Raw genomic sequence first — 24,689 nt, 5'->3', positions numbered from 1 at the left:
AGATGGGAGTACCAGCCACTGCCTCTTCTTCCCTCGTATCTTTAACCAAGCACAATCAAAAGGACTGGGCAAGCAATGGTTACAAGGAGAGGCCACGGCTGCTTCTGATTGCTCACTTGCCACCTTGTTCGCAGAAGCTCTCTCTGCTCACTTACCCTTTCTCTTTCCACGGCATGGGTGGGAACGACTGAGACCCGAGTGAATGAGCGGGTGGGTGAGCAAAAACTTGCCACCATCTCAACTGGCCTTCTGTCCCTCTCTGGGTGGGAAGGATTTGCTGTACACAGAGGAAGAGTGCAGGAGGCGACTAAATGTTCAGGTTGCTCCTTGCGCAAGCAGCTGCCTTTACTTACTTGTACACCTGTTTTCTCCCTGTGGACAGAGGTGGCATCTCTCTCTCTCTTTCGAGGCCAGAGGTAGGTAGGCAATGTCACGCCCTCAGCATCCATCTTGGGGGCTTCGCATTGCTTGGCCACTGTGGGGACAGGATACATGGGCCTTTGATCCAGCAGGGCTCTTCTGATGTTCCAGAGGTTGCTGAATTTCAGCTCCCATGGGATGGCTCAGTTGGTAGAGCACAAGACTCTTAGTCTGAGGGTTGCGGGTTTGAGCCCCACATTGGACCAAAAGATTCCTGCATTGCAGGGATTTGGACTAGATGGTCCTCACAGTCCCTTCCAACTTCATAATTCGATGATTCAATGACCATTGGCCATGCTGGCTGCTGCCAACAGAAGCTGGAGTCCACGTTAGCCAGGCCCAACCTTCTCTCCAAGCTACCCAGAGAAACAGCAAGAAATCAGCTGATCTCTGCCCACTGCCTCACCTCTTTCTTGGTAGCACTGAGGTGAGCTGCCCTAGCTGGAGAGCATGGAGAAACTTTCTGGCCAAAGCATTTTTTTTTTTTTTTTTGAGGGCGCAATTGGCGGACCTAATAGGCCTAGGAGTCCCTTCCCTCAGGTTGACTCATGGCCAACCTTCTCTCCCGCCTAAAACACTCCTTGTCATTGGCGTCGCCTGGCTGCACAGGAAGCTGCCTCAGAAAGAGGAGGGGCGGCCCGGGCAGGTCCTCAGCCAAGCGCCGCGTGCCAGACTTTCCACGCCGCCTCCCCGACCAGGGTCAGCAGCACCACCAGCCCCGCTAGCGCCGCCCAGCTCTCTCTCGGCGGCTGGACGCGGCGGGCTCGGCTGCGCCTTAACTTTACCCCGGCGCGGGGCGGGCTTTGGCTACTTTGGCGGGAGAGGCGGAGTGGGGGGTACGGAGCCGCCCGGCGGCAGGTGCGGGTCTCTTCTGGCGGGGGCGGGGCCGCTTCGCCGGGCTCCTCGGAGCGGGCTCGCGAGCGCCTTTGTGTCGTGAGGGGAGAAAGGAAGAAGCCAGAGCCGGGAGACTACAGCGGAGCAGCAGCCACTGAGCAGCGGGCGCCGAGCTTTAAATGAGCATTCACACCGCGCGGGGAGAGCAGCGCGGGCTGGCTCGGACGGAGCGCGTGTGGAGGCAGCGAGCGCGTCCCCTCGGCTCCAGCAGGTAGGTCGGGCGCCAGGAGGAACGCGAGGCTGGGGGAGAAGAAGAAGAAGAAGCAGAAGCAGAAGAAGGGTCAAAGCGGGAGGTTGTCTGAAGCAAGACAGCGAAGAAGAAAGGCTCTTTGGCGGGCAAGGGAGGAGGGGGGAGGCTCCGAAGAGCCAAAGGGAAACGCTGCTAGCGGGACAAGGCGACAAGGAAAGAAGGACACGGAGCTGAAGGGACCGCTATGGGAGTTGCTCGGAGGCTTGGGGAGATGAGGGTCCAGCCTGGGATGTCAGTGGTCAGGGTGGAATGAGAGGAACCAGAGGGGCTGGATCGGGCGCCAAATGGTGATTCTGATCTGGAATCCTCTGTTTAGTGTGCTCTGGACCATGTTTTGGAAAGGGTGGTTCTGCCCTGGTCACTATTTTGCATTGCCCCCTCCCCATCCACACCGTTTCTAATTTTCCACAGAGGGGGTGGAGAATACTAATGATTTGGTTTGCGTTTCTGGTGCGCGTCTTTGGCGCCTCGAAAGGATGGGCAGGTAAACCCAGGCGCGCAGCTGTGGACACTTTCGTCCAAACGGAAGCGAGCGTTTTGCTGCCCAACCATATTTTTGTTTTATCTAGGTCGCCGTCTTTCTACCTGTGGAATCTACCTGTCCTGGACAGATACACTGTGCTGTGCTTTAGTGTGCAAAGACTATCTCAGCAGCTTACAGTTCTGAACTTAACGCTGTAAACTGAACTAGATGCCACATTCCACTTTGTGGAAATGTGTGTGGTGAAATAACCATTGGTGTCTAACTGGCACAGTTTGCTACTGTGTACATAGAGCTTTCTGAAACAGCAACAAAACGATGTTTGAGGTTGTGTGTGTGTGTGTGTTTTGGGTTTTTTTAAGTATTGCACGAAACATTCACATTTGTATAGTTTGAGCAGATGGAAAAGCCTGATTAATACAAGAGGCTATATAATGTGAAGAAGGGGGATAATATGCACAGGTACCCAAGTATAGGCTGTTAAAGCATAGTAAGACTGTTGTAAACCATGTCTGCAATCCTATACACATTGTCCAGATAGTAAGCCCTATGGAACTGAATGGAGCACACTCTGGAGTAGGACCTATAGAATTGTACTATAGATGGAGCCAGCCTTTTCAGAATATAATTGGATCTGGCATTACCCTTCATCAAATACCATTCTGATGACTATGTCTTAAGTTTAAACAAAATTAGGTTTTCTTAGCATGCAAAACTCTTTTATTCTTGTGCTTGCCCTAGTATAAAAAATTATCAGACACACACTGATATTGTGTTGCCAGCTGTGCCCAAAGATTTGCCTTTTCTCTGTGCTGATTGTTGGCCACTTTGTGTTTGCTTCTCATTTGCACCCTGTCATGTTGCCTTCTGCACAGTGATATCAGCAGTGACACAGAATGCTTGAGATGCTCCTGAAAGCCAAGAGCTTTGGTAATGAAGGTCACTGAGCAGGCATTTACCTAATGTCAGCAGAGTCATTCTTGTTCCCAACTTATCCCTAGAGGCAGAGTTCTTTAAGGTACTGAACTCCAGCCTAACCTAAATTTACCTGTAGATTACTGAATTGCAGAACTCTCTGGACATAAACATACAAGCCCCTCAGCGGAACTGATGTACTGCATTTCCCCCTTTTCATATAGGCTGCATTTATTCAATAGTCCCATCCTTAGTTGGGGCTACCTATCTAATTAAATTTAAGTGAGAAGAATTGCAGTGCATTGCAACTAAATAAAGCATTTTAAAAAACATTTAGCTTGAAACCTTTCTGTTCTGTTGAAGTAGCCAGTCTGGGCAGATAAAAGCAACATTAATAAAATGGCAGCGTCAACTGGAACCATTAAATTTATATTTGAATGAGTTGATAAATGCATTTTAATGAACCTAGTCAATAAATCATTATAAACATCTGGCAATGATTCAGACAGCTCCACATTATTTCTGTTTGAATTTGGGACAGAAGAATGAGATAAGAAGTCAATGAAAATGTAATTACCAGTGGCATTAATATTTTTCTTAAATGGAATGTCAGGAATGTTAAAATGTTTTATGCGTTTATTCAGAAATTATCAGTGAAACAATAATGGATGTTGCATTGCATTTGTAAATGGAGTGGTGTGTGTTTCTTTCATTCAGTGGAATATATTCATTATTTTTTCCCATTGATGTTGTCAGTCTTCCAAAATAAATGGAAATTTCAAATAGAATTGAATAAAAACAGTCAAATTTAGAACTTACATTAACAACCTTTGCTTTTATGTAATGTCTAATTGAAATAAGCAACTAATTTCAATTTCAACAGTGAAAGGACAGTGGAACTTGCTTCTCAGTAGACATGTATAGGATTGTATTGCCAATAGGTGAAGCATCACATATATTACCAACGTAACAAATGTCATAGGGAGTACAGAGACCTTTATTCCAATCTTTTCTGATAATTTTTCATTAAAGCAATCCATGTCATCTTCACCAATGAAGGCTTAACTAGGATGATGTGAAAATTAAAAATAACTTCTTCAAAGAATTGAGATGTTTCAAACCAACATGGTTGAAGTTTGATGCAGAATTAGAATTCTGAATGATAAAATAAATATATAAAGCATTTATAAACCAGTTCATATTGTAGTTAAGAAGCTATAATTTCTGTTCACTTTACATATTTGCTCTGCTGCAGTGAAATTTATTTAAACATCCTCATAAGATGCAAGCAAACTTTAAAGGAAACCAGGTCACGAATAGATTGCGGGCATACAATCTATGCAATTTATGTCCAGAAATAGCTACCAGATACAATATGACAAACTTCTTTTCCATGCACAGTTTTCTTTAGGGAAATGTATCTTTAAATTTTGCTGTTGCGAGAGTCAATTGCAATATGGTTTGGGACCATTTTATATGAGAGTATATAGCTGTCTAGAGACCAATATTGATCTAGCCAGAGTTGAGCACTTTTGAATTCCACTTATTTCAGTGGCAGAGATTTAGGAAGGCATACTTTTAATTAATGGATCTTAAAACTGCTTAACTGTAGATTGATCGTGCTAATAGCTCATTAATTTTATAAGGCTTATTTCCAGTACAGAGCTCATATGTGAGTGAAAATATGATCCTGAGCACAGATTGGTGCTTAAATAATACTGACTTCTGGATTCAAGCATACTGTTGATGGGATTACAACCAAAACAGTTTAGAAGATTAGTTTTCGGCAAATAAATCTATTGCTGTTTTTATCCTAGACAGTAAAGTAACTTGCCTTTGGATTGAAATGACATACAAAACAAATATCTGCAACTGCATAATAAACTTCAATGAGATATTCATTGAAAATTTTGAATAAGACCATGGTATGTCTTCAAAGACCGGAAAAAGACAAAAGATCTGAAAGAAATCTTTACCATAAAGTTAATAAGAACAGAACCTTTTCCCCTGGCTTTCTTTTATTCTTATTGGGTGGCTTCTGATAGCTAGAGGCAATGAATTACTAATCTTAAAGCAGATGATGTCATCACATTCTTCCACTTGATTGATCATCAAAATAGGACAATAATGGGTTCTGAAGTATATGCCCCATCCCCTTAAAATTACTCATTCCTTGCAGGGACTGCCTGTCCTGTAGTGCTAAATTTCAAGTAAAAAAGTCAACCTAATATGTAAATAAATGTGTACATTCATACATTTAAGAATAAAAGACACAATGGGATTTAAATGAACAGAAAACTGCATGATCGTCCCCCTATGTGTGTGTGCGTGTGTGCGTGCTGAAGATATGGCTTTCGGAGAATGAATTTTAAGCTCTAATTGAAAGAGGTATGAATGCATTGGGCATTCTCGTTACATTTTGAACCTGTTTTTCAATAAATTATTTTAAACTGGTAGTTTTCACAAATTGTAAGCAATTCATTCTTGATCTAGTTAGCGCACCTAGGCTAACAGGAGATGACTCATTTTCTTATTGACAAAGCTAAATTAGTTTACAAAAATGATATATAGTCTTCAGAAAGGTTGAATGGTGAGCTGAATTAACATCCAATTACAATTATAAATAATCTAAAATTACAAGACATGTTACATCAGTTGTCTATTATGACATCTATAATTTCAAAAATAATGTTAATAATATTTTAGGCTGTGGCCTTAACCCATTTTGCTTTCTTGGATGTAGGTTTCAGTAAAAACTAGTGCTGGGTGATGATAACATTTTAGGTGTTATATTATGGGAGAATTAAAATGGGCCTTATTTTACGGATACAGTATTAATTTGCAGAGCTTACAATGCATGGTAGCTGTTGATGTGATCCTTCCATATTGAAACACTATCAGCAAATGTGGGATTATTCTGGAATGGAAAGAGAAAGGAAGGAGACCCAAAGTACGTAAGAGAGAAAATTTAAAGGCTCGTTAGAAAATTATATTGTGGCGGTAGACTCTATTCTGGCCTGTCTGTGAAATGCCTGGGACTGATCTGGCTTTTACAATTCTCCATTTGAACTTTCCTGTTTTAATTTAAATTTTCATACTTTATGAGCATTCTATTGTACAGCAAAACAGAAGATTATCAGGGGTTCATTTACCAAAATAAGCATAATGAGTAGACAATGATTGTAATGTAAATATTACCTTTTGAACTCAAGGAGGGTATATGAGAAGGAGGGGGTCTATGAGAGAGAGAATAATGAGGAGGGTGTACTATAGACTCCTCCCACAGGCAATGGTCACAGTGACCAATAAATAGGTTTTTACTAAAGTAATACACATAGGCCTCTTTTCAGTTCGGTCATTTTTAGCAGAGATCATTGAAATACATGACGTCTCCAATGATCATTTGATGTTGTATGCATAAAGATAGCAGATTAGATGCAAGTTAAAGACATCTTAAATTGGAACTGACACACTATAAACAACTAGTACAGACATGTTCTTAGGCTTTGCTCTCGATGCTCTCTGCAACATCACCTCAGTTCACTTCACTGGAACTTGTGTTGAAGAAGGCTATGCATTTACACTGAAACAGGATGACAACCTAGCACCCAGATTCAAAGCACTACGCATTGCACAAAGCAATTCTGAAATATGAACCTATTTTTGTACGACATTTTCCTTTGAGTCGAATTGGTAGCAAAAGGTCATTGTATTTCAGAACGGAATGATAAGCCAATAGCTTCACAGTATTTTTTGTGATACGTCAGATAGATGGCTATTTTAAAATAGATCTGCATTTAAATTATTTTATGTCTCAGCAGACCTTGTTTGTTTAGAGGAATCCTTTAAAATCATAGAAAAGCAAAATACATTTTTTCAGGCTATTTTAGTAATGATAATTATTCAGTTATGAACATTAATAATATTAGAGGATTAAAATGGTTTGAAGGTGTGATCATTAAAGCTTGTGAATATTTTCGTATGCTAAATTAGTAAGACTTTTTAGATTTTATTTGATTCATTCAAGATGATTAGAGACAGAAAACTCAGATGGCATAAAATTGGTACAAGCACCATTTGCAGAAAGGAGGATTGGTGTTCACATCCAATAAGAACAAGGTTAGGGTCAATATTTTGCATTCTTTAAATCTGATAAATGGCATGGTTTGTTGACGCAACATTTTAATTGAATCCAATAATTTGAACCCTGTGGAGATTTACAGAAGAGATAGTCAGCTGAACTGAGAGCATTGGCATTGTCTCTTGTAATGTTAGTAGGTTCTCAATCTGTAATTGTTATAATCTATGAGAATTTAACAGGCATGCTTAACAAGCAATGGGTAATAGTGATACATGCTTGACCCTATACATGTAAACACTGACAAGCTGCATATAGTAAATTCTTAGTATAGTAATATTAAAGCCCCTCTGGAGCTAACATTTGTATGCCATCATATATACCGTATTTTTTGCTCTATAAAACTCACTTTTTCCCTCCTAAAAAGTAAGGGGAAATGTGTGTGCATCTTATGGAGCGAATGCAGGCTGCGCAGCTATCCCAGAAGCCAGAACAGCAAGAGGGATTGCTGCTTTCACTGCGCAGCGATCCCTCTTGCTGTTCTGGCTTCTGAGATTCAGAATATTTTTTTTCTTGTTTTCCTCCTCCAAAAACTAGGTGCGTCTTGTGGTCTGGTGCGTCTTATAGAGCGAAAAATATGGTACTCTAAAACATAATTCTTCATGGAAAAAATCTCTTAAATATTGAGTTAGTATTTAATTGAAATGCTCATTTAATATTTTTTCCTTGGAGTTGTTTTTTTTTGTTGTTGTTCAGTTATTGAATTTAATAAGAGGTATAATTTTCTGGCTCTTGTCTGCATAATGCATTATGAAAATGCAAGTTGAAGGCAAAATGTGAATTTGAGTTCTGGGCCTTCTGGTGAATTTTAGGCAAGCACCAATGATATTGCTATAGTTAGTTATTCCTCAGTCACACAGGCATATCTGGTTGAATTTTAGAATCCCTAGTATTGTGAGAGTAATTCTGAGCCTGATTAATAAGCATTAATTAAGTTGTGGCTTCTTGACCTGGCAATGACTGCTTGAAGAATGACAATGAAAAAGTCATTATTGTGACAGAATTCATTTTGGAAAGACAAGGTCAGTTGTAGCCATGATTTAAGAAGCCAAAAGATGAGGTAATAATATCTTGTGGCACTGTAGTGATCTAATGATGGGAGACAAGACACACTGCTATTATATTATATAAACCTTTCAATATTCTAAGGAAGGCATACATGCAAAACTTGCTACAACTTTTTTAGCCAAAAGAATACAACCTGTATCAGTAGATACTGAAAAAAAAAGTCCAAACTGTCTTAAATGTATGCTTCTGCCATACAGTTACAAAAGCAAGAGATAAAACAAATCTGATTTCAGGCTAGTTGAGTAGGCTGAATGTCAAAATACAACTAAAATAAGTTAATAGGTCACCTAACATCTAGGGAAATGCTTATTATATCAGAATTCATTGCATCGGGTAAAAAATTCCAAGCTATTTATGATCTATTGCTTTTCTGTTGATTGAATTTAAATGAAAACTTGCAGTTTCAAAGTGTTAGGTGTTTTTAAAGTCTTGGTAAATCAAATAAGCATTTATTTCATTGGAAATCAGAAGCAAAACTATACAATGGCTACATGAGTAAAGTTGTATCCAGAGCCAGGAATGCCTTGAGTTAGTATAGTAAATTTCAGCTCCATACTATTAACTAATGTCATGTTAATTTCCTTTTTAAATATATGTATGTCAAACATAAGGTTAATTAAAGTTAAAAGAGTTTTAATACATACTTTTATGGGCCAGTAATTTAACATGAATGCAAATATATTTATAAGTAGACTGGGGGGGGTCTATATACTGCAACAAACCATGGGGACCAAGAGCTGTCAGAAGCTACTCTGCGGAGTAATGGCATCAGGTTGAGGGTATTTTGGAAATACTAAATTTAAGGATAAACTATAGACATTCATTTTTATGCTACATGCTTGATTATACTACAATCTTACAATCTCTTCATGGGGAGCATGTTCTGTTGAACTTAATTGTATTACTTTGGAGTAAAAAACTGAAGTACGCATACTTTAATGTCCTTCCCACTGAAATCAGTTGGATATTGTAAAATAACATTTTTCTTTATTAAGGTATGGTCTTTCCTCTTGATACTTTTTGATTTTAATTACCAGCTTTTGATATGAAGGGAAGTGCTGGTGTTCAATATGCACCAACACTGTTGAGAACAGATATGGTGCATAATTTCCTCGGACAACTCTACTGGCAGTATCTGTTGAGAGAAATATTTTTGTTTTCCTTAACAATATAAGATGCTGAGAAGGCCTCCATTCATATGTAGAATGAACATGAAACACTATATACCTTTGTCGCTTTTATTGACAAATGCATTTTTCAGCTTTGCAGCTGAATTTTACTTTCACTAACAGTTTCATAATTTTAGTTCAAAGTAAGTTTTCTTAATGTATTTTCATTATCTCTACAGCTGTAAAAATAGAAAAACTAAAAATAGAGAAAATAAAACTCAAAAGAAATTCATTCTTATAGAAATCCAAACATGCCATTTATAACTCTGTTCTCTTTATATTTAATTTTTATAATAAAAAAGATAAATGTATAAAAGTGTTTTATAATACTGTATGTGCATTTATATGTAATAGAATATTTTAAAGAGGGGGAAAAACATGAGTTTTCCCTTTAAAGTGGCCAGTATGTTTTTGCTTTGGCAATGCTTAAATATATCTTCTTCGTAGTCTTTTCAAATGAAAATGTAGCAGGATTGGTGTATCTGTTCCATGTTTTTTCAGTTGATAATAAAGCGAAGTTTCTAGTTTGTGAAATCACAGAAGTCTATTGCAATTTTAATGCTGAAATATAAGAACTGATTGAGGAGCATATTTTAAAGCAGTCACAAGTATGCAGTGACTTCATTGCTAGTCCATCATTTTTTCAATTATAATACACCAACTCAATTTTCTTTCGACACAACTTGCAAACAAGCATGTAATGAGTAGATATTGTTGTTTTTATTACCAGAATAGTCTCCATTTGATTGAATGCTATTTTGCCACCAGTTTACTTTATCGTCTTTCCTTGCCCATCAAGTGAGGCTGAGAATAAAATGTTTTTACTCAGAACATTGGGATTTTGATGGGTTTATATAGCAAAGGGACACCCTTTAACATTTCTGCTTCTCCTGAGTTCTTTAAGTCATTTTGAGATATTTTTGGGTGACACCATATTTTTCTGTATCCACTACTGTCACGTGAGGCAGAGATGGCATCAGTAGTACAGAGTGCTTTCCAGCAGTTGGTGGCCCAACTACAACCTTATCTGGACTGGGATAACTTGGCTACTCTAACCTATGCTCTGGAAACCTCAGTACTGAACTATGGCAATGCACTTTACCCAGCTGCCTTTGAAAACAGGTTGGGAACTTTAATTAGTGTGGAAAGCAGCTGCACAGCTGTTGACAGGTATGAGACAAATAGATCACCAATTCTGTTCCCGTTACACAAGGCTGCCCATGTTCTTCTGAGCCCAATTCAAAGTCTTGGTCTTGATAGCTTAGGACCCCAGTATCTTATGGGATGCCTCTTCCAATATGAATCTACCCAAATCCTTAGATTGGCATTTGAGACTCTTCTCCTCTGAATGAGGCTTGGAGGGTGATGACAAGGGAGAGGGTCTTTTCCATTGTGGTCCTCTCTGTGAAATGCTCTGCACAGCTTGGGCTGCCTACTACCTTCCCAGGCTTTTGAAAGACAAGAGTGGAGTTTGTATCATTGTTAGTGTGTTGTGAAAGTTTCCTATTGCTGTTATGGGGACGATGTGTGCTTTTTTAATGTTGTATATGGTATAATTTATTTATGTCTATGTTTTTACATGTAAATTGCTTGGAGACTTTTAGGTAACAAGTAACTATTAAATAGATTATAATAATATTGTTACAGTATTGTGTGGGGAAGAAGTGGATAAAACACAACAACCATTTATCCATGTATTATGTAAATATCATCAAAAGATAGATGTTGCTTCAGTATGTTGAAATGATCATGAGGTTTGCTTTGCTGAAGAGGCTAGTACCAAATGAACTTTAAATTATATAAATGGTTTGAGATACTGGAAGAGCAATGGGCAAGTATGCATTTTTTATAATATTGTGCATTCCTCCTTTCCAGTTGCTCACAAGTGAATAATTGTTGTTTTCCTGTTGTTATAAATACGTATCTGCATTTTCCTGTGTTCTGTTCATAATGCACAGTGGAGGGCTCCCATTGTACACCCTGACACTGTGGTAAATTAAAATCATCATCAAAATGAACGACAAAGACTTATATATTCAAAAAGAAATGTAAATAGTAAAAACATTCCCTCTTTGTCTGCAAGGCTGATACATTTAATGGGTCGTTTTCAAATGGTTCAGCATTACAAAGAGCACACTACTGAGAAGGAACTGGATTTGAACCAGATGCTATCCCCCCCTAAAAGGTGTTTCACAATCTATGATGTTCTTTCCTCTGTGTTCTTTCTAGGAATACAAATTAATTCTCCTTTGTTCAGGTGCCCACTTAATCTGATTGGTTTGGCAGACAAAGGAAGTGGAGGTGTTGCCATTTCTTCAAGATCCTTAGTGGGATTCTCAGCCTCAACTGGGAACAGGGACAAAAAGAGAGAGTCTCAAAGCATTCCCTTGTGTAGAGCAACTGGATTTTCCCTTTCACATTCTCTCTTCTTCTCTGTTCTTTCACATAAAGATCAAGCATGTGTATCCGAATGTTCATGAGGCCCAGTTCTTGATACATTGATTTAAACAGAGAGAGAAGCTTGGCAAGATACAATGTTGAAAAACAGGGTCAAAATCTGAAGTGACTTACTGTTTCTATTTTTAAATAACTCAGTACACTTAAGTTCATGCGAGATAAGAAGTAAGATCCACATTTTCAGAAAACAACCTCCACTTGATCCACTTGGTGCTTAAAATGCATGCCATTTGGTCAGTTGTGGTTAAGAGTGCCATGGTATTCAGCATTTCACGGATGAAAACATGGACACTGATATGACCCACTCCCATTCTCACACCAAGGATCACCGCCTATGGCAGCCCTCTCCTCCTTACTGAAGGCTTTCCCCCATCAACTATATTCTGTATTTATCTATCCCCCCCAAGCTCCTGAAAGAGGTATTTTACTAACCTGGTCATAACACTTCCCCTTTACTATCAGAGTAGCAATTAGAAGGGGATGCGGGTGGCGCTGTGGGTTAAACCCCAGAGCCTAGGACTTGCCGATCAGAAGGTTGGCGGTTCGAATCCCCGCAATGGGGTGAGCTCCCATTGCTCAGTCCCTGCTCCTGCCAACCTAGCAGTTCGAAAGCACGTCAAAGTGCAAGTAGATAAATAGGTACCGCTCCGTCGGGAAGGTAAATCGCGTTTCTGTGCGCTGCTCTGGTTCGCCAGAAGCAGCTTAGTCATGCTGGCCACATGACCCGGAAGCTGTACGCCGGCTCCCTCGGCCAATAAAGTGAGATGAGTGCCGCAACCCCAGAGTTGGTCACGACTGGACCTAATGGTCAGGGGTCCCTTTACCTTTACCTTTACCTTAGCCATTAGAAGGAGAACAAGAGAATGGCAGTTCACGTACTTTTAGACTCCTCTACACACGTAAGAATGAGGTGACTGTGTTATTCTAAATCACTATGTTACTCCAGGAAGTAGTTGGAATGTAGAATTTTCAAATGCCCTCCCCTACATAAACATTTGCTGCGAGAAAAGAACAAGCATACCAGCAAGAAAGTCTACAGAGCCCAACTCTCTGCCTGCTATTCTTGTTTCTGCTTACAAGAAGCTTTTGGGTCGGATTCAGCATCACACATTGCAGTTTGCCAGAGAAAACAATTCCCCTTCTCCTCCCGTGTTCTAGGGTTCTTTCAACCCCCCACAGAGCCAATTTGTTGTGCAAGTGGAAGCCTTCACAGAGTGCTTGTGCTGACAGGAATCATTAGGTGAATCCCACCCTTTGTTTCTTTATTCTCAATTTTTAAAAAAAAAAGGTAATCCCCCCCACCACCCTCTGAAGCGGTACTGGCCATCTTCCCACTTCATTCTGTTGCATGGGGCATCGTATATTCATTTCACCCTCTCCCCAGATGTAATTTCCCCAGATATGTGGCAAAGCAGGGCTGAAACCTGAGAAACTCTTAGTCCATGTATATGCACACCAATGACATTTTTAAAAGGTATCCCCAACATCTCCCCCAAAAGGCAAAATTGAGACAAAATGGATAAGGGGACTAGAGAGAGGTACCAGAAATTGAGGATGGTTGCAGAGCGTGTTACACTAACCTTTTGATAATTTGAGAAATAGTACAAATTACATTTGCACATGGTTGTTGATTTGGAAAAAAGATCATGTATGCAATTACTGCCAACATGGCATAAGCATATAAAATGTGAAACTTGAGGGCTTTTTTACACAATATGGCTGTGAATGCCAAACCTTATCAGCAACACATTTTTTCCACAGCATAGGGACAAAAGTTCTTTGGGGTTGTGGATGTGTAAGAATTAGAACAAGTCGAGCAAGTTCACAGCATGTTGTTTGAACTGCTGCCTTTATATAGCAGCTGTATCAGATGAAGCAGCCCTGAGGATGAGTTTGTAACCCATTCATAGCAGTTGCAACAGCTGATAGTCTTTGATGAATCTACTTTTGCATGGCCACTCCGAATTTTATCTCCATTGTTTCTGAGGCTACGCAGGGCCTACTGGATTCAAGGGCAAAACACTGGTGTTTTGGAACTGTGTATGCTTCATAGGATAATCCAATACACATAAATTTGAGTGGGTTGGATCCAGACTTAGTAACAGTTAAAGAAGACCTAGTGAAATGACTTAAGTTATAATAACTAACCTGAACCGTCTATTTCAATGGCTCTATGCTAAGTATGCAATCCACAACCCGACTAGGTAGTGGGGTTCTTAACAGCAGTGGGGCCACATCAGTTGTCTCGCTGGTCATGCTGTAATGGAATTGGGGTAACAGTTGGACCCAGTGCCGTCATGTGAAAGCAAGAGCTAGCTTGGGTCAGCTTAGCTCCTTGTCCTACCTGCTGAGTTCAGTGAGGCTTACTTCTAGGGAACTGGATATGCAGTTAAAGTAGAGTTGAAGTACCAGAGTACCCATACTATAGCAGCTTAGGTATGATTTGGTAAAGTTAAAGTAGAGTTGAAGTACCAGAGTACCCATACTATAGCAGCTTAGGTATGTTTTGGAAATAGACATTTGAAATGTGACATTTTGAATTTTATACATTTACTGACAGTTTTTAAATGTTCAAGGGATAATATAATACTTTTTGGTTCCACCCCACCTCTCACTTGATTCTTTCCTGTCCATACTGTGACAGCATTTCACTGGATAACTGTGAGAATGCCATGGAGTCTAGCAGTAGCTGCATACCAGCAAGAGTGCTATCACACAGAAATGGCCCAGGCATTTTTAATATCGGGCACTGCTACTGGATTTGCTGTTGCCAAAACACAGTATGGGGAAATTCTAACATACCTCTTCCCATCTCAGTCATCCACATCCTAGACGGTTATTTCACAATGCAATTAGCTCCTCCAATACATTATCCACCTTCCCCCACCTCTCCGAGAGAAGAGGCAGAGATTTTGCAACATGCAACAGCATGTTGTTGTCAGCCTTATTGAATTCCATAATGGATTGAGGGTGGTGGCCTTGAAAAGTATTCCAAAATCATGTTTTCAAAAAAGGTTAAAATGGGTGTTTGGACCCAATGTCACTACAACATTGGGTTCAGCCATGGCCACCAACACTTACTGTGAGCCATTAATCTACTCCAAGCTGGACTAGCACCTTACGCAGCACAGGAGTGCCACACAAACCCTTGCACAGCAAAGAAGCACCGTGCAGGGAGGCTTTCTTCAAGGTCGGGGAAAATTAGAGAGGATGGGGGGATGCTGTTAGTTCTGAGCCTCATCCTTAAGCCTTACTGAGTAGGCTGAACTGCACAAGGTGGTGCTCAGAATGGCAGCTGCTGCTGTGCAAGCTTTTATTGTACTACAAAGCACCAGGAGTGGGCTGTTAGTTCCTAAATCCTGTTTAGTGTACAAAAATTGTTTTCCTTATAAAACATCCATCATTCTGCCTTCCCCATAACACTGAGTGCACTTGCAAGTGTGAGGATAAATCTAGTTCAGAAACCACTGGATGATTTGTCAACGGGTGCTTTTAAAAAAATAAATTGCACTATTTATTTTCTGCTTGAAATTCCCTAGTTGGTGGCTAAAGGAAATTCTCTGTTGATCCATATGGTGCATAATGAGTTTGTTGTAGTGCTTTGATGTGTGAATGCTTAGATATAACAGAAGGATATGGGCACTTACTGACTGGGAAAGCTTTCTGCAAATGTTAAAAGGATGGCTTGTGTCAGACAAATACAGATTGAATTGTAATGATTTTTAATTTAATAATGGCAACATCCACTTTCACAATTTGAGAGATAACATTAAAAAGGTAGAAATCCATCATTTCCTAGTTGTATCTTTTATGAATATATTCATCATTTACCTCTCAGAAAATACAATCTGATAGCTGCAGCAGTGGCTAATTAATTTTTCACTGCAATAGGTGTGCAATGAGATTTTTTCTTCCAGATAATTAGTAAGTACTGTAGCCCTGCTCTGCTATTAGATTCACTCAGACAGTTATTCATCACAGGAACTCAAGGTCTGCAGTGAACTGTCACTACACTTATCTGGCTTAATAAAGATAGTTATATAACAGTTGCTTCCCTCTAGCTGATTGAATTTAATTTCCCAAGCCGCCACTGGCTTATAATGCTGAGTGTCGATCTGCAAAAGTGTTTCTCCCCTCTCCTCTGTGCTTTTCTACTTGCATCTGTATTTGAGGGTTATTAGCACAAACCAGCTCAGAGTGATGGCTTGGACACCAGAGAGTCTAAAAGCCTCTAATAGCCATAATAATAGAGTTGGTTGAAGGATACTGGTTGCCTTGGCAACTGTGCACGTGCCATACAAGATAATATAACTGCGCTGGTAGCGAAATCTGCACTGCATTTCTATTCCAGGAGTTTTCTGCCATGTTGTGTTTTACACAGCATCCTAAATTTCTGAGCAGACAAATAATGTAGTTAGCTAAGTTAACAGATTCCTTTTTACATAAACAAGAAGCCTTGTGTTGTTTTCCTGAGTCCATAATGTTTGCCAGTGTGGCGCACAATCCAAAAGCTCACATCTGTGTCTGCTTATGTGTCAGGAGAAGTTTCTTATTTTTCACCATAGTGTCCACACCTCAATCCACTAAACAAAGTGGTTTTTAAAGCTCCCTAAATATTAGGCATGGGACTAAGAGAAATGGTGTTGTGTCAAGCATGCACGCACGCACACACACACACACACACACACACGTGACGTGCAATCTGTTTGTGCATGCAAATGAATTTGCTGAATTGTGGCCTCTATATCTCATAGATTCCTGTTAAAATTATATTTTGTATAGGTCACAGCTTTGGCACAAAGTCACAGAGACAAATAAGAATGGTAAAATTCTTCATACACCAGACAGAAATGGTAAAAAAAAAATGTATTAAAATTCCTGTTTAAATAATAGCAATAATAAACACTCAGTGCCTTTTGAATGCTCAAATTGCATATTACAATAATCTTTGAAATATGACTCTATAAAAAGGGGTGCCAACTCTCTTCTGCCTGTGGGTACGTTTGCATTCCAGAGAAATCGTCATGTTCCCCTGACGTGTTCTGCAAATCTCCTGTCTCCAGCTGTAACCCCATGCACTTTGATTTGGCTTGGGAGAAAGTATTTTATTGGCTTCTCTCAAGACTAATGTCAGTGGTGGGGACAGGACACTAAAGGAAAGGCCTCTGTGTGCAGTAATACATTGGTGCCGTGTGCTCTGTAAGGTAGTATTTATTTGAAGATGATGGGAGAATTAAGGTAAAGAGATAGTGGCTTGCCAAAGGCAAAATTGTGAGTTTGTTGCTGAGGTGAGTTTTGAAGTAGTTACTTCACAGCTCACTCTCTTAACCACATTACAACAACTCTGTTCACAGCTTTAAAAATGATCTTAGATGCTACCTCACAACAACTCTATAAGACAGTTTAAAGACTGTGAGCTTAAAGACAGTGACTTGAAAGGCCGATTATAGCTCATCCTCCTGGTGAGCGGTTGTTGCGGCCTGACGCGGCACCTCCTCTTTTGCCCGGACGTGCCACCCCATCTTACCCGTTCCTCATGGCCACCACAGAGGCTCACAGGTTCCCGCCAAACCCATCCATTCAAATAGACCAATCCGTGGCAGCTCCCCCGGGGTGGGGGGGCTGACGGAATTCAAATCTGGATATCATTGCTGACATCCAAATCCAGCATTTCAGTGACTATATAATTTGCTTGTTGGACATTTCTATCGGTACCAAGATAACAGAATTATAAGATTGTATAGCTACAAGTGATGTGTAGGTGATGTGATAGACTGAAGTTGGCATGTGCATACTCTATACCCCATTCAGATGCCTGGATCATACCCATACCTGAGGTATCTCAAGGAAAAATAATAGGCATATGTTTTAAACAAGTCAACAGAGTCTCTGAGGCTGCACACCTTAAGAGTTGGTGATAATGTAAGAGCAGAATTGGTGATTACCTAGTTCTTAGTTCACACTCTTACAGCCACAATGCTTTCATTCTGATGGTACGCTTTGATGGAGCACCTTTCCTTTTTAGAGCAACATTACAGTCCCATCTCTGTAATCACTCTTCAGCCATCCTCACTACGGTGTATGGGAGCTGAATTACTCCCATTCCAAAGGACCAACACAGCTGCCTTTCTGTACGCACCAGTAGTTCCCTTCTGCTGTTCTTATTTCCATGTGCTTGATTTGCTGATTATATTGTTCCTTTCCCACTCAAGACTATATCATCAACACCATTATCCTCCTCCTCCTCATTATATGCATGCACTCTTTTTCTGTGTGTTGAGATTCCTGCATTGCATGGGGTTGGACTAGATGACCCTAAGGATCCATTCCAACTCTACAATTCTATGACGGTGGCAATGGCACTCAAACTCTGCATGGAATATCTTTATCTATAACCCCATGAAACACATATGACTTATTTGGCACTACAGAAAGGATGACATGCGTCCACCAGCTAAGGCCTCATAATTTTTTATGCAAACTGATTTGTATATGTATTTATTATTTAAAAGTAGCCACACTCCTTAGTTTGTGGCACATTTTCCATGCTTCCTTGGTGCTGCACACATCTTCCATTCCTTCTCTAGAAGGAGAAATGTAGGAATTGCAGTGATTTGGACTTCAGTAGAGCATATGATTCTTCCTATCATTTCCAGATGAATAGCAAAGTTTCATAATATGCTTGGTAACAGATTAAAAGCAACTGAGCATTGGTTTGGATCCTGACCAAGTTAGTTAAACTTAATTCCCATTAAAAACAAGTAATTGCTAAGTTGTCTCATGATTGCAGTGGGGACAGAGTTCAACTAACTTAATTTATATTCAACCCATTGGATTTATATATGGTTGCTGGCTGCAGATGCCAATTTTTTGGGTTTAGCCACTGCACATGTTACTTGATTCTCAAACATTTGGTGAAGGATGAGCAAAAAAAGGCAATCTGTGAATCAGCAGGTGTATCTGCTTAGCTTCAAAATGTTGATAAATAGCAATGCCTCGCATGCTTTTCAAGTTCAGTTTTCAGATATATTTTATGCCACTTTTTAACTCTCAGATTAAGAAGAATTGGAAACAGCAACATGGAAAAATGGGCTGAGAATAAAACTTCACTGAGGGAGTGTCACAGTCTTACAATGCGCTTGTTTATCCCCATTCTGTTCTGGGGTCCATGGTTTCCCAGGGCAGCCACTAGTTGAGCAGGAAGTAGGAAGTAGGCCACTGTCCAGTTCACAGCATGCTTGACAATGCATTGCAAACCATGACGAGGGGGATAAAAGAAACACTAGCTGCTGCCAGTTCTCCAGAGGAGACAACTGCTTACTATTTTGAAGGTCTCTAACATACTTCTGGCATTTCAGAACCTGTGTTTCCATGTCAAAATCTGGAATGGAATTCGTATTATCCTGTAAAGTATCAATCTAGCATTGGTTTGTGTATGTCTTGTTTGTGACATGTTTCCTGCTGAAGATGAACGCTTATGAAAGGAAAGATTTAGAAATGCTTGTTCCTAACATTGTTATCTTTAGTGATTACCTGCAGGTTCCTTTTACTCTAGTCATCAGCTGTGGGTAATTTGGAATGCCATTTTCATATTCCCAGTGAGTTCTGTTTTTCTTCAGCTTATTATCCTTCTTAAATCATCTTGTTGCAATTCAGAAAAGCATCTGGTTAATTTAATGGCAATCCATAACTCCCTTATATTACAACTTCTTTTTGGCTGCCCTGTCTCTTGATATCATTATTTTTTTTTTATTTATTTTGCATCCTTGGAGAGGAGGGTGTGTTTCATTCTGGCTGATTAAAGCTAATTGGGGGAAAGAGTTGTAAGGTCTCCTTTCATTCAGAAACAAACTCATTTTCCATTAAAAAAAAATCTTACTGAAGGAGCTGTTATTTGAGCCTGTGTGGTGCTGTATTACTTTTATGAGAATTTTAGTTTTCTTCAAGCTTCTATGGTGAATGGGACTAGTGAATTTTTATCTTTTTTATTGTGGAATTTACAACCCTAAAATTAGGAGTGTCAAGCACCCTGCTGGGCATGCTCATCCCTTTGATGCCCTTACACAGGGTCCAGTTTTAACAGCCTGACAACTAAGCATATTATCAAGATATGTCCCACTAATTTTAACAGACAGTGCTACCACACCAATTCAGGTACTTAATATGGATCATGGTATAAACCACATTACAGAAAAATTGTGCCAGAATATAAGTGCTTAGGACTGAATGTGCCACTAGTGCCTTACCATAACCTGGCCTTCCATTTTCTGAATTTTTTCTTCCACTGTGAAAGAAGCTTCTGTTTTTCTTCCTCATTCTTAGGGCATTTTAGAATTTCTTTATAATTTCATTGGATTTGGAACTTGCTTTCATCATGATGAGATGGCTGAGGGTGGTGTGTATGTTTTGCTTTCCATTAAAAATTTATCCAGTACTGAGTTGCCTTCCTAGCTACCCATGCTTCCTCATCGGAAGAAGCCCCATGGGAGGAGTAATGGCATGATGTCGTCTCCTAGGCTTTAGCTGAAGCACTGGACACCCTGGGAGGCTGCAGAATACACACCAGAGGTGTGGTTTGTAGAATGAAAGAAAGGACACAGACGGCCATTTATTTTAGCATGCCCTCTTTACTATTCCACAGTACTGTCTGACTCCATCAGTAACTTAGAGAACTACAAGGACAGAACCACTAGATAAAGACTGCTTGTCCTTGATGACAGCAGCGGTTTCAGCCTGGCATGGCCTTGGGTGAGCTGGGAGGAGAGAAAGCCTCTCGTGCAGTTGGCTGGCTGACGTTATCAGCCCTGGCCAGCCACAGGGAGTATGTGGCTTCCCCACCTTAAACTGGCCAATTAGAGGCCAGACAGCAGGATGGAAATTTGGAGACAGACCTGGGTAAACCTGTCTTCTCAGATCCACCTCCAAAATTCAAAAGCAGGCTGTGCCACCTTCCTGCATTCCATCCTCCACCCTGGTAGATATTTGGCCCTGCCTGAAGGTAAGCAAGCAGTGCATCCATATGACTTTACTGTGGAGTAAATCCATCGCTGTATTTGGGGCCAGGGAAGAATTTTATTTGCAGACCAATCAGGCCGGTCTGGGGTTTTTGCCTACCTTGCAGCAATTGTCACATCTTTTTGTCACGAAAAGGCATTTTCTAATGGGGGGAGGGGTAGGAAGGAACCTTATTTCCCCTCTCCTGTGGATGAAAGTATCAGGGTACCCTAGTAAGGAGGTCCCAAGGGGAAGGATTCTGTCCACATGGCCAGATGGGGGTAATGGGCCATAGAATCCCAAAGTTGTCCTGGAAGGATCATCCTTATCTGATGTGTGTCAAATGGGAAGCCCAACTGGCTGGTTCAGATCAATAAAGGGGGAGGGAAAAATCCAGAAGGGGTAGCAACCTGCACCCTATCAAACACAAATCCTCCTGAAGGGATTTGGGTCATCTTTAAAATTTCATAGAGCTTTATCAAGCTTTATCTGCTCCCAGTGAAAGCTCTGGAATGGTGCTGCCTAGCTCTGCCTCACTGAGATCCTAGTTCAAGTTTTCACACATTGCTCACTATGATGCTGGGGGAGTCTGTGAAATTTGAAGGGGCTTGCATGCTGTTGCTTGGGGGGGATTGGCATCCCACTTAACCCCCCACTTAACTTCAGCACCAAGCAGCCTCCTTGGATCTTTACCTTACAGGGAGAAACTCTTTTTCTCCTTCCGCCATAAGGAGATACACCTCCCATGAAAGAGAAAATATGAAAGAGAAGGAGAGAACTTTCTGACCTTCTGTGCCATTTTTTCAAGAAGAGAAGGCATTTTATTTTTGAAAACCTCCATGGTGTGTGTGTTGCAGAGAGCGGTCTCTTCCTTTTCTCTTCATCTACCACTCCCCACGAGTGAGGCATCATCTTGTGAATGGAGGAAGAAAAAATAAACACTTCTTAGCTCACTTTTATTCTTTCCTGAAATGAGCTTGGGAGGAAATTTAGGGATTTTCTTTTTCAAATTTGTAGCCTTTCATCCTCAAAATAAATTTAAAAACTAGGCTGATTATGGAGGGGGACCCCAAAAAGGCTGCCTCTTATCTAAAATAGGCACTTAATAATTTTATTTTTGTTACTTTTTGTTGTCTAGGTATTTTGAACGCCCTTATTTGTTTATGTTACAAAGTGTTTACCAGTATCATACAGAACATTTTTATATGTGGCTAAACTACAAAGGGTTCAAATGCAAGGGACAAATTAAGGAAATCAGCAAAAACAAGGTTTATAATTAGAAAATGGGGTACCTTGGAATTCTAAAACAATCTGTATCCCATGGGAGTAGAGCATATAATTTCTTGAGTTACCATTCTAAGATCAAAAATCCATTTTCCAGGTTGTGATGACATTGACATATTGGCCCTGACCAGGACTTTTTTTTCAACCAGAACTCACTGGTACTCAGTTCTGGCACCTCTCAGGTGGGCACCATTTCCATTCTAAGAGAACGAGAGAGTCATCACAACCTAGGACCATAATATTTTGCCGGTTTCAATTTGTACTTGCAAAATTAATTGTCACAAAATGATTGAAACCTAACACAGTAAACCACAATTTCAGGAAAAGAAACCTATTCAGTAGAAAAGCATATTAATATATAGTGGGCCAGCTGAAGGTATTCTTGGATGACGTAGACTATCTGAACCAATTTTAATCTGAGTCTAGGCATGACTGCCAAAGTCAATTATTGGCCTTGGTTGCCCTGATGGGTAGCCGTTACTGAGAGTGGGACAAGTGCGACCTTGCTCCTGCTTCTTATCTCTCAGCTGCTTTTGACCATGGTATCCTCCTGCTCTATGGGATGGGAATTGGGGGCCTTGTGCTAATGCAGCTTCAGTCCTATCTACATGGCCAAATTCAGAGAGTAGCATTTGGAGAGTTATACTATGGGGTGCCTCAATGCACTTGTTGTATCCTCAGTGCTGTTTAATATCTATAAGAAGCCACTGGGAGCAGTCATTAGGCAATTTGAGGCAAAGCACCAAGGGTATTACAGCACTCAGCTCTATTACTGCATAGCATGTGCATCAGGTGAGGGCCTTCAAACCCTGGACTGCTGTCAGAATGAAGAGGTGGGAGGGATGAGGGAAAATAGGCTGAGCTTGAATCCAAGGAAGTCAGAGGGGTTGTGGGTGAGTAGTTTCCATTTCTGAGAAATTGGACAGGATGAAGTTCTGGACAGGATGTGGTTTGGGGGTGCTTCAGGATCCAAATTTATCACTGATAGGCGACCATAAGCACAGCAGTGTGGGTACTAGTGACTTCCAAGATTGTCTGGAACCTGCAGTTGGTGCAGAAATTTTCAGCATGGTTGTTGACAAGGATAAGATCCTGCCAGCACATAACACTGCTGTTTAAAGGTCTGCACTGGCTACCAATTCATCACTGGCCAAGTTCAAGGTGTAAGGGTTAGTACATAAAGCCTTTAGCATCTTGGGACCAGTTTACTTGCAGGATTGCCTTAGCCCATATATGCCCACTCAACCACTTTGTTTTATGGAACTTACACTTTTGCAGGTGCCATGCAATGCACATTCTGCATTTGTAAGGATCCAGTATTTTACTGGGGCAGCTCCTACACTCTGGAACTCCCTGCCCATTGACATTAGGTAGGAGGTTTCACTGTATTCTTTTTCACATCTGCTAACACCTTTTTGTTGTTGTTGTTTAGGCAAGCCTACCCAGGCATATATGTTTGATATGTATTTTAATCTGTAATTTTAGCATACAATGCATGTATTTAATAGTTGGTTTTATTCATTTTGCTTTTTAAACCTTTTATATTCTTCCTAATCCACTTAGATGTTTTATTTGCAGTTAAGGCACATACAAATTTTGTTAAATAAATGCTAGTTCACAACCCAAATTTCAGCTTAAAATGTTCACATGCCTTCTAAGGGCAGAGAGTCAAGTCTCAACTGCAAGAAAGTTCCAGAGGATTGAAGCCCTGATGGAAAAGTCTTTTCCCTGTGCTCCATCAAGTTTACATCATGGAAACATGAAATTCAAAGCTGCACCTCCTTGATTATCTAAAATGGGATCCGAGGTGTGTATCTAAAATATACACTGTTCTTCAGGTTGGTGTAAGGCTTTGTAGGTAACAATCAGCATAAAACAAACACATGTGATTATTAAAGTCACATATTTATGGGCTGTGAGCTCTTATTAGTATTTTGCCTGAGCTGTAACTTTTGGAGACTTGTCAAGAGCAGCCTACAATACACTCTGTGTCCTGGTGAGCTAGGTGTTGCTAATTAAAGACATTACAGTTCTTAGAATACAACAGCTAAGCTAGGCTGAAGCCAGGAGCACCCTCAGGTTAATAATAATATTCTAATAATAATTTATACCCCACCCATCTGTCTGGGTTTCACCAACCACTCTGGGCGGCTCCCAACAGAATATTTAAAAAGCGATAAAATATCAAACATTAAAAACTTCCCTAAACAGGGCTGCCTTCAGATGTCTTTTAAAAGTCAGATAGTTGTTTATTTCCTTGACATCTGATGGGAGGGCATTCCACAGGGTGGGCGCCACTACTGAGAAGGCCCTCTGCCTGGTTCCCTGTAACTTGGCTTCTCGCAGTAAGGGAACCGCCAGAAGGCCCTCGGTGCTGGATCTCAGTGTCCGGGCTGAACGATGGGGGTGGAGACGCTCCTTCAGGTATACTGGGCCAAGGCAATTTAGGGCTTTAAAGGTCAGCACAAACACTTTGATTTATGCTGTGAAACATACTGGGAGCCAATGTAGGTCTTTCAGGACCAGTGTTATATGGTCTTGGCAGCCTGTGCAAACCTGTGCCTTCTGGGAGAGTGTGATCCTGTGAAGAACATGCAAGATCATCAAACGACTCACCAT

The 24,689-nt window shown here is 40.5% G+C and overlaps 1 protein-coding gene and 1 long non-coding RNA gene across 3 annotated transcripts in view; one reads left to right on the top strand and one right to left on the bottom strand.

The window, feature by feature from the left end:
* The first annotated feature begins 1,075 nt into the window (after positions 1-1,075).
* The window catches only part of SLC6A1 (solute carrier family 6 member 1), a 76,554-nt gene continuing 52,940 nt past the window's right edge, over positions 1,076-24,689 (top strand). The window contains exon 1 of one of the 2 annotated variants that reach the window (XM_083603409.1): positions 1,076-1,525. The gene's annotated coding sequence lies outside the window, so the exon portion shown is untranslated. Of the gene's footprint in view, positions 1,526-7,058; positions 7,080-24,689 lie in introns of those variants that run through there. The other variant, XM_083603410.1, reaches the window with a different exon arrangement.
* LOC310754026 lies at positions 21,583-23,568 on the bottom strand. The gene is made up of 2 exons (XR_014543545.1): positions 22,227-23,568; positions 21,583-21,698 (listed from the first exon to the last, which is right to left on the bottom strand). It is a non-coding gene; the product is annotated as an uncharacterized lncRNA (long non-coding RNA).

This window comes from Podarcis filfolensis (genome assembly GCF_964270895.1).
Source record: "Podarcis filfolensis genome assembly, chromosome: 2".
In the NCBI taxonomy this organism is placed as follows: Eukaryota; Metazoa; Chordata; class Lepidosauria; order Squamata; family Lacertidae; genus Podarcis; species Podarcis filfolensis.
This window is presented reverse-complemented; position numbering and strand designations above follow the sequence as displayed.